The following is a 9,091-nucleotide window of genomic DNA, read 5'->3' as shown; positions in this document are numbered from 1 at the left end:
CTGAAAATACATGCAGTTCAGACTGTGCCAGAAGTAGAATTCTGAAATTACTATTGCAAAAGTCAAAGGAAATAGCTTGTATCCTGTGGGGGGAGGGGAATAGAGCCCCTGGAGTAACTTTCTCTCCCTCTCTTTCTTTAATTTATGTTGCCTTGATTTGCATTCTGTTGTTTTTCAAACACATACGATTCATTTTATATGCCTTTTCCTTCCTTGCATCCTGCTTCCTAGCTAGATCATCTGGTGCATTCTCAACCACCAAGAAATAGATTCTCTGGGAGGACAAGGAACTAGCCACCCTTTGCTCAAAATACTACCTCTGCACTGCTTGACCAAGTGGAGCCTTTTTCCAGATAGGATAGTTTTTCCATTATGTGGTGTAATTCTTCTTTTTGGTTGTACCAGAATTTTCTCATCTCAATCTATAATCTTTTTTTTTTTTTTTTTTTTTCTTTCCAAAAATCTATCCAGTTTTCACTCCATTTCTATCCTAACCTCCATTTGCTTAGCTGTTTCTCTGTCCTGTTTGCTAGCTAAAACCCAATCTATTCATCCTTTATTTTTCCCTTTATTCCCATACCTAACAGTAGCTTCTTGGAACTCTAATATTCTTTATGATAATGCCTATATAAAGAATTTAAGCCACTTTTTTTCATTTACTCCCATGAACATAAACACACCATGAAAACCAAATTCAGTGCTAGTATCTGCCTTTTTATACTAGGATCCACCTTTATTGCAGTCTGGCCCAACTTGTATTATCTTTATCATAAAATAGCAATGTCAAGTCTATAACAGAGATAAATATTAATCAGTTAAAGTTATCTTAGAGTTGAATAGTCTGATTTTTTTCATAAGGGCATCAGGTAACATTCTTCATTTTGAAATGAATATTTACAGAGAGATGAGATGGTTAAGGCAAAACCAAGATTTATCATACAAGCATAAAACATTGAATTTTCATTGTTAGTAATTTATTTTATTGGATTTGGAAAAGGGTCCTAGCAATAGTAGTTGTGTTCTTGTTTTCCTTTTAGAAAAGAAGATACCATCTTACTAGACGTGTATGATGTTCGCTCTGTGTAGACATACAATCCCTGCTGTGTATACTGCAGATGTCACTGGTCATACCAATAAACATGTCAACTAATTTGCACATCTGTGACTTATGCTCACAGTTAAGGTAGCTGCATGAAGATGTTAGGCATGCAGTAGCACTAGTATTTCAACCAATAATGTGATAGGAAAACTTGAGCTCAAGATGGGCTCTTGGATCACCAGACTAGTTAGACCACTATTTCAGAAGGCACAGCATTTCAGCCATCTCCTTGTGAATGGACTTCCATTTGAATTAAAGCAGCTGGAGGTTGGTTGATATATGTCCACCAGAAGGATGGCTGGTTTAGGCTAAAATATGGGAAGGGAGGCAGCAAGAACAGAAAGGACCAATTCATTTTATAGATTTTTCTGGTGGTTTCTCTTGTTATTAGAAGTTGGAACTTGTTTTTTATTAATATTTGTCTCATTTTAGCTTCCATTTTCTAAAATTGGAATTGCATTTCTCTAATATGTGAAGGATTATAAGCACTGTTTTCTCTCATACATATAAACAGGTTACTTGTCAATCTTTTTTTTTTTTTTCTTTTTGAAGAATAACAGATAAAATATTCTATGTTTCTCTTTATAAGATATTTTTTTTGTAGTATATTTATTTGCCCATTTTCATTTTTCAATAGCTCTCTAAAAATAAACAGGACTTGTTACAGTATTCCAGTATCAATATTCTGTCTACAGATAGAAAAACTGAGTAACTTGTTTCACCAAAAAGATTTACAAGAATGTCATTGATTTGGGTACTTTTTTTGACTCCCAAATCTTTTGCTGGAGCCACTACTTTCCAAAACATTCTGTCCTATTCTGGAAATGCGCCTTTTTTCTAGACTAGTCTTTTAAATTTTGCATGTCAGTACATTCACATTGCATAAGAAAACCAGCCTTTAAAGAGACATTTAGCAGCTGTATAAAAATCTCTAGTATGGGTCTAGAAGAGGTGTTTTACCTAGTATTTAGGGGCCTTTACTTAATTATTTAACAACTATCTATCAGCTTTTAATTGGGTAATAAAAGGCCTTTGTTGTCACCCTAGCAGTAGTGAGAATGTCAGTAGATGAAATAAGGTGATTCTAAGGTTAACAATAATAGTAAAAGTAAAATAAAATAAAAAGAACCAGAAAGTGGAAGATCTGGAAGATCTTATGTTACTTACTATTACCGTTACTTTTTTTTTTTTTCTTGATTTTTTTTTTTTTTAAATGGCTGTATCTCTGTATTTCCTGAATGCTCTTGGAGGTTGCTAAACAACTGAATAAGGATCCAATCCTGGTAAGATGCTGTATGTTCTCAGCTAGTATCGGGATCTAGCTAACCAAAGGAGCGATGTTTTTCCTAGTTGTGTCTTTAAAGTACATTTATCGTGCAGCTTATACTCTGGCAGAAAAACCATTCCTAATCTGTTTTAAAACAAATAGATTGTGTACAGCTGTCCCTATATCCCAGGCAAAATGATGATTTAATGTTGATTAAGAGAGAAGGCCTTTGAAGTGAGTGAGGCAGGAGCCCGTAGTATGTCTTTAGTGATCATTATCAGTCTTTCCCTGAAGGGTGACTTGGTGCCAAAAGCGCTTTCCCCAAACTGGCTGAGGTGGATTCAGGAGCGAACGCTTTGTAAATTTAAAAAGACCTTCTCATTCGCAGGCCTCTGATGTCTTATTCCTTTAGCTGCATTAATGTCTGAGAATAAGCAGATGCAGCCTTTTTCACTGGTTAACTACAAAAAGGGGCAAGGTCCACTGCTACGCTGCACTGTGGGCATTATTTTTTCATCACAAGAAGAGCAACTGAGCATGTATCCTGCAGTAAAATCAAAGAAAAGTTGTTGGGATTGTTTGTTTTTCTTTTTCATATGAACAGCTGTTTTAGTATAAGAAAAAGCATTTGGAGTCAGCTTTTTATAACTAAATACTTTTGTGAATCGTTATATGAAATATAGAAAAAGCAATCAAATCGTCTCTCTCAGTTGTTTGTCTCATAGTTACATGCCAAACACCAGTCACAATACATGTGTGTGTATGTGAACCTACACATAAACATTATGTATTATATACACATACATGCACATGCTTACATTGCTGTCTACAACAAAATGAGTAGTAAGTCATTCATATTTGCATCTGTGTATCCATCTGTCTACGATTTAGTTAAAAAATTCACAGTACCAGTGACAGATAAGAGGAATCCTGTGTTGTTTCACGCTAACAGTTGTAAAGAATGTAATTCTCATATAGCTGAAGGGTTGATGGCAATAGAAAGGAGGCACTAGGGAAATTATGTTTCCTTGGCTGACAATTATAATTTACACTAATTTAGGAAAACAATATATATACATATAGTGTATACACATATAGTGTGTATATATATATGTATATATATATACTATATGTATAGTGTAAGGTAAATCAGCCTAAGGTAAATTATATATATATATATATATATACATATTAAAACCCAAAGGTAATTTTCCCAGTAAACGTCTTTATCATCTCAGTTCACTGTGTATTTCAGTTTTACAAACTCAATCCAGTATTGTCTACCTATTTCTTAGCTTACTTCTTTCTTAATATTCACCATATACACTCTCCCTGAACAGTGCTTACCATCAAAAAATTCATAGCTACTGTTCATATCATTGTCATTACTGACATACTTTCTCAAATACAATAGTATTGGACATAAGCAAATATACAACAATATTAAGCATACAGTGCTCTTCCATAAGTATAACCACCAGACACTTTGACTTTGTTTCCACTACTGAGAAAGGACACTTTGCTGTTGACTTCAGGGGAAGGGTGGGGAAGAAAATTGGTCCTTTGAAGGAGACGGGTTTTGCATAATTGTCTGTAATTTAAAAATTATGTAAATGTTATACTGTGAGAGATGCCAGATTGACAATTCTGGGAATTTAAGTAGAGAGAAATAGCGTGGGTTTCTCAACATTGCTCCATTATTATGTTGCAAATCATGCCAGGAGGGAGATATGTCTTAAATATACATAACCAAGTGCAGAAGAGCCCTTCTAGAACCGTATTGTAAAATTTTAATTCTTCCTCAACCTCCTCCCTCCCCAGTAACCAAAACCAGACAAGTTTTTGGCTGAAAATATTTTGTTCAGGGGCATTTTCATGAAAAGTTGAAATCATAAACCATTTTTTCCACAGAAAAAGAGTTTTTATATGAAATTTTCAGCTATGCATATTAACTTCAAGCCTTTTCTCCCTTTAAACACAAAATTAATCTTGCTCCATCTTTTTATTTTTAATTTGGTTGATTTTTCAGCCTTAGTTCCCACTCTGTAACAAAAAGACATAAAAATATGGAAACGTTTGCCTACTAATATGATTCTCACATTTCTTTTCAAAACAGCTATTCTGTTAAGCTCTTTTTCATGACTAGGTAAATGATGCATGGATATGCATCAAAACATAATTTGTGGCAATCTTCTGTTAAACCTGTAACTGTGAATTTGACAGCTAAAGATTTTGGTGGGTGCAGGATTCTATGAAGGGTCAGATAATACTCCAAACCCACTTAATCCTTGACCTGTGCTGAAACTGATGAAGGTAGCAATTAATCCCAAACATAGAGTTTGGTTTTGTGTGATATACAATCAAAAAACTATTTAATGAAGTTAATCTGATAAATTATGCCTAAATTTAATTGCTGACTGATTAGCCAGTCTTCATAGCAGGAAAACTATATTAGCTTTGGTAAAGGGAATTATTTTATATGTTTTAAATATCTATCCGTCTGGCTGTGGAAGGAATGTCTGTGAACATGTCATTCCAAAGATTTTTTATTATTATTATTTTTCCTGAATCTTTTCTCACTAAAATATTAGGACTTGTTTAATAATTCAGTGAAAATGTTGACATTTTCTATCACTTGCATGTTTCTGTTTTGTTCTAGAGGGCAATAAAAATGAAAAAATTAAAAAAAAAAAAAAAAGACTGCAAAACATCCACAATTTGGGGGAAAAACAAACAAACAAACAAACAAACAAAAAACCAAAAATTTCAACAAAAGATACAAGCCCAGACAACTTAGTTTTTCTACTTTATAGCTTGCTAGGAATAAAAGTAATTTTGAAAAGTTACAAAGTGCCACTTGCAGCATCAAGAATAGAAAAGTACCTTAAATAGGTCTAAAAAGTAATTGCTGAAACAGAACAAGAAAGAATTCAAACAAAAACATTTCACAAAATAAGACTGGGAGTTCTGCAATCCCTATGCAGTGCTGCCAAATGACCTGATGCTGCAAAAGGTGCATTTGTTTACAGTCTTGATCACTTCTCTAGCAGCTGTGGGCCTACTATCTTAAGATTTAGACCAAATCAGTAGATGTTTAATGGATTTGATCCAGAAGCTTTTTATACCTATGTTTACACTCCCTGTATAAACTCATCTATCATTAATTGATTTTAGTTTATTTTTTTTTCTTCATGTCTGTGGGACTTATTATTCTCAAATTTCACATTTTTTCCTTGCTTAAAAAAAAAAATAAAAATAAAAACCTTTTTGCCCAATGTCACAATTGTTTAGTCTTACAATTGTCTAACTAAATTTTGGGCTGAAATACTTAGAAAATTTGTTCACATTAAAACTAAGGAAGAAATGGCAATTTTGGTGTTTAAAGAAAATGTCTTAATAGACTGTTAAAAATGACTTTGACAGCATTTCTGTGCTTTACACCTTATATTACCATACTTTCTATTTGGAACCTGAGTTGATCCTAATTTTTGAAATCCCATAATTGTGTTGGCATTTTTCCATTTATGACCAAAAAGGACAGCTAGAACAGCTGTGTTCTTCAAAGATAATGGGGTTGCAAGATCCCAAGGATAAGCAGCATTTGGAGGAAGAAAGCTAATTGGATCAGTTTATGGAAAAATTGCATGATACATTCTTTAATAAACCATTGGCCAACATAATAATGCTTACTACAGGGGCCACCATAACCAGAGAATTAATTTTGCCTAAGAATTAATTGAGAGTTAAGTGTGGAAAACTGTGACTTTCATCAGAGACTTCAGTTTCTTCTAGAGGAGATTGATACCATGAACAACAGAACAACAGACACACATGTAAACAGCCAAAATAGACATCGTTATGAATCCCAAAGAATTGGAATGAATGTGAAGCACTATGAATTAAAAAAAAATGGGGGGTTGGGGGTGGGGATGACTGTACTGTGTATGTAGAACTATATAGTGTGATCAGGAATTAGTTGCCAAAGAACTGCATGTGCCTTCTGAAGGAAGTGGAGCTTAGAATTTAACCAAAAAAAAAAAAAAACTGTTTATTTATCTTTATTTTTTTTATTTATTTATTTTTATTTTTTTCCCTCACTTTCACCTTTTATAGTGTCCTGGGGATACATCTTATTCATATAATTTTATTGTTGATTTTGCTGCTAAGTAGAAAACTTCCTAAAATAACTTGAGATATTAGTGCTATTAACATCTTTTGCTGTATCTGTGGAATTCAGAGTAATTATAAATGTGGAAATGTAGACTAAAGTATATTGGTTACGAACCAGTTAAAGAAAATGAGCCAAAAATAACATCTGCACCAGCAAATCTGCACTGCTTAGCATACGGTTTTAATTTAAAAATATTTACTCCTAAATTTTGAGAGCTGTGAGAGGTTTTAGATGTGTGCTTCTCATTAAAAAGATGCTGGCAGATAGTGTAGGCCAAATATTGGCTCTGGAGAAAGAAAGGTTTAGAAAAAAAACTAATATCAGGCCATACTGAGCCATTGATTTTTTTATTATTTTATTTTAGGCAGAAGTCTTCACTGAGTTCTAATGGAATTCATGGCAACAACTTTATGTTAAAATTTGAAACTCTCACTTGACTTTTTTCAGATAGATGTTTAACTATGGTATTAGCTGATACATGTGCATCATATAATAATTTATTTGAGATAGACCACTTTAATTATTTTCATAAAATTTTCACAGAAATCAGATGTTATATGGTAAAAATATATATTTGAAGTGCAGCATTAATAATTGGAGATTTTAGTTACTGACACTGGTAAATAAGAATGACTTCATTTGCTTGGCTGCACTCACCCTTTATAGAGGGGATGGATTTCTAGCAGTCCCAAACCTTAGAAGCAATACAGTTTGCTCTGAAGGGAAGGGGAACAGAGCAGTAAGATGGAGTTGTCCACACTTGTGATATGGGAGGGACATAATGTGCAAATGTGCAACTGCACAGCTATTTGCATCTGTTAGTCCAAACCCCCAAACAGGAGTCTTTGCTGTAGGTTACAAGAATTAACTTTGAAAGGGTTGCCTGTGCTGTCTGTATCTTGAAAAGAATCTATCTACCATCTGCTGCACCTCTTCTTATATAAAACCATTTGGCTCCCTAAAATCCATATGCGCCTTTTCACAGTGGTCTCAGTCGCTTCATGACTGTAATGAAAGACACTCAGGACACACTTCGGTCTTCCAAGAGACTCAGCTGAGCAGCTGAGCTTGAAATATCTCCTATTAGATTTTCTCTGATCTAAATGGCTAGGTTAAAACCACTTTTAATTTAAAGATTCCTTTATAATAACTAACATTTGCATGCTGGGTTGTAGTCTGCCTGAATCTCTATCCTTTTACTTTAAAATGACTTTTTAATTAAAAAGAAAATACAAGAGAAATAAAAACAGATTGACAACGCTATAAAAACATTTTTATGTGATTGGGTAAATTTAAATATTTCTGCAAGTAAACATTCCTAAATTTTTGGTGATTTTCTTCTCTTTTTGTGGTATTTATTTTTCTATAAAGCAGTTTGGATAAAATTATTTTTAATTATCCAGTGATAAAAGCTGTCCAGCAACAGAAAAGTCCACATCTGCTTCAACAGCAGACATATAAAACCTGTGTGACAAACATGATCATTAAACAATCTGATTTTCTTGTTGGGAGGGTTTAATGCTGTTGGGTATAGTATTAAAATGTAGAATTTGATAGTGCGTCTTAAAATTTTAATGATGTGTTCATGAATATAAAACATGCTTCCACCAGTGACTTTATGACTTCTCCTCTGCATAATTAGTGGTATCTGTTTTATGAGCTTACTGTTGTTGCCTTGATCCCATGAAAATGTGAAACCACTGTAATAATTTACACCATTCCAGAGCTTTAAAGATACAAGCTGAGATTTCTTCTCCTTTTCCCCTTCCATATTCCTTGCTTTTAGTACCCAGACAGAACTTTAAGTGGCCTTGGTGAAAGCTGGGCAAATAAAAAAAATCAAGGACAATGTTAAATTTTAAGCATTTGTCATAACATTGTATTTGTTGCCTCAGGTTAAATCTGCTTTGTTAATAATATCTGTTAGAGGATGAGACAACCTTCCCACTCCAAAGTTGGTAAATGTAAATAAATTTATTTGTAGATAAACTTTTTTTTTCCTCCTCTAGACTTCAGAAAGCACTGGACCCACACAGATAAAATGTCACTTGCTTCTCAAGATGGAACACAGTGTCTAGTTTAGAAACCTAGACCAAATATTAGGCAAGAAGGACAAGAGTGCAGGTTCTGTTGTGTCTGGATCTTTGGTTTCATATTGGTAAATCAGGGATGGCACTGGTTAAAAATGGTGTGTTCTTGTGGCATTTCACAGGCATGAATAATTAATCCTCCTTCATTCAGAGAAGATAGTGAGGGGAAGAGTAATGTTTGCAGACATATATTTCACTTGAAGACACATGCCCCTGTAGGTTACTCAAATGCAGAAAAGTTGCCCTTGTCTCTCTTTTATGCAAAGACCAACCACAGCCTGATTCTGAGTTGTCTCCCTTCAGATTTTAAACAATAACAACAACAAAAAAGAGTTTTGACCACCATGGAACAACGACTTCTTCTGCTTTCTACTTTCAGCCCAAAATATGGACTTTCTAAGTGACATGAAAGCCATTCACACACACACACACACACACACACACACACACACACACACACACAC

This window comes from Oxyura jamaicensis, chromosome 4, assembly GCF_011077185.1.
Source record: "Oxyura jamaicensis isolate SHBP4307 breed ruddy duck chromosome 4, BPBGC_Ojam_1.0, whole genome shotgun sequence".
Taxonomy (NCBI): domain Eukaryota; kingdom Metazoa; phylum Chordata; class Aves; order Anseriformes; family Anatidae; genus Oxyura; species Oxyura jamaicensis.
The sequence above is the reverse complement of the archived record's forward strand: the minus strand, read 5'-3'. Positions refer to the sequence as shown.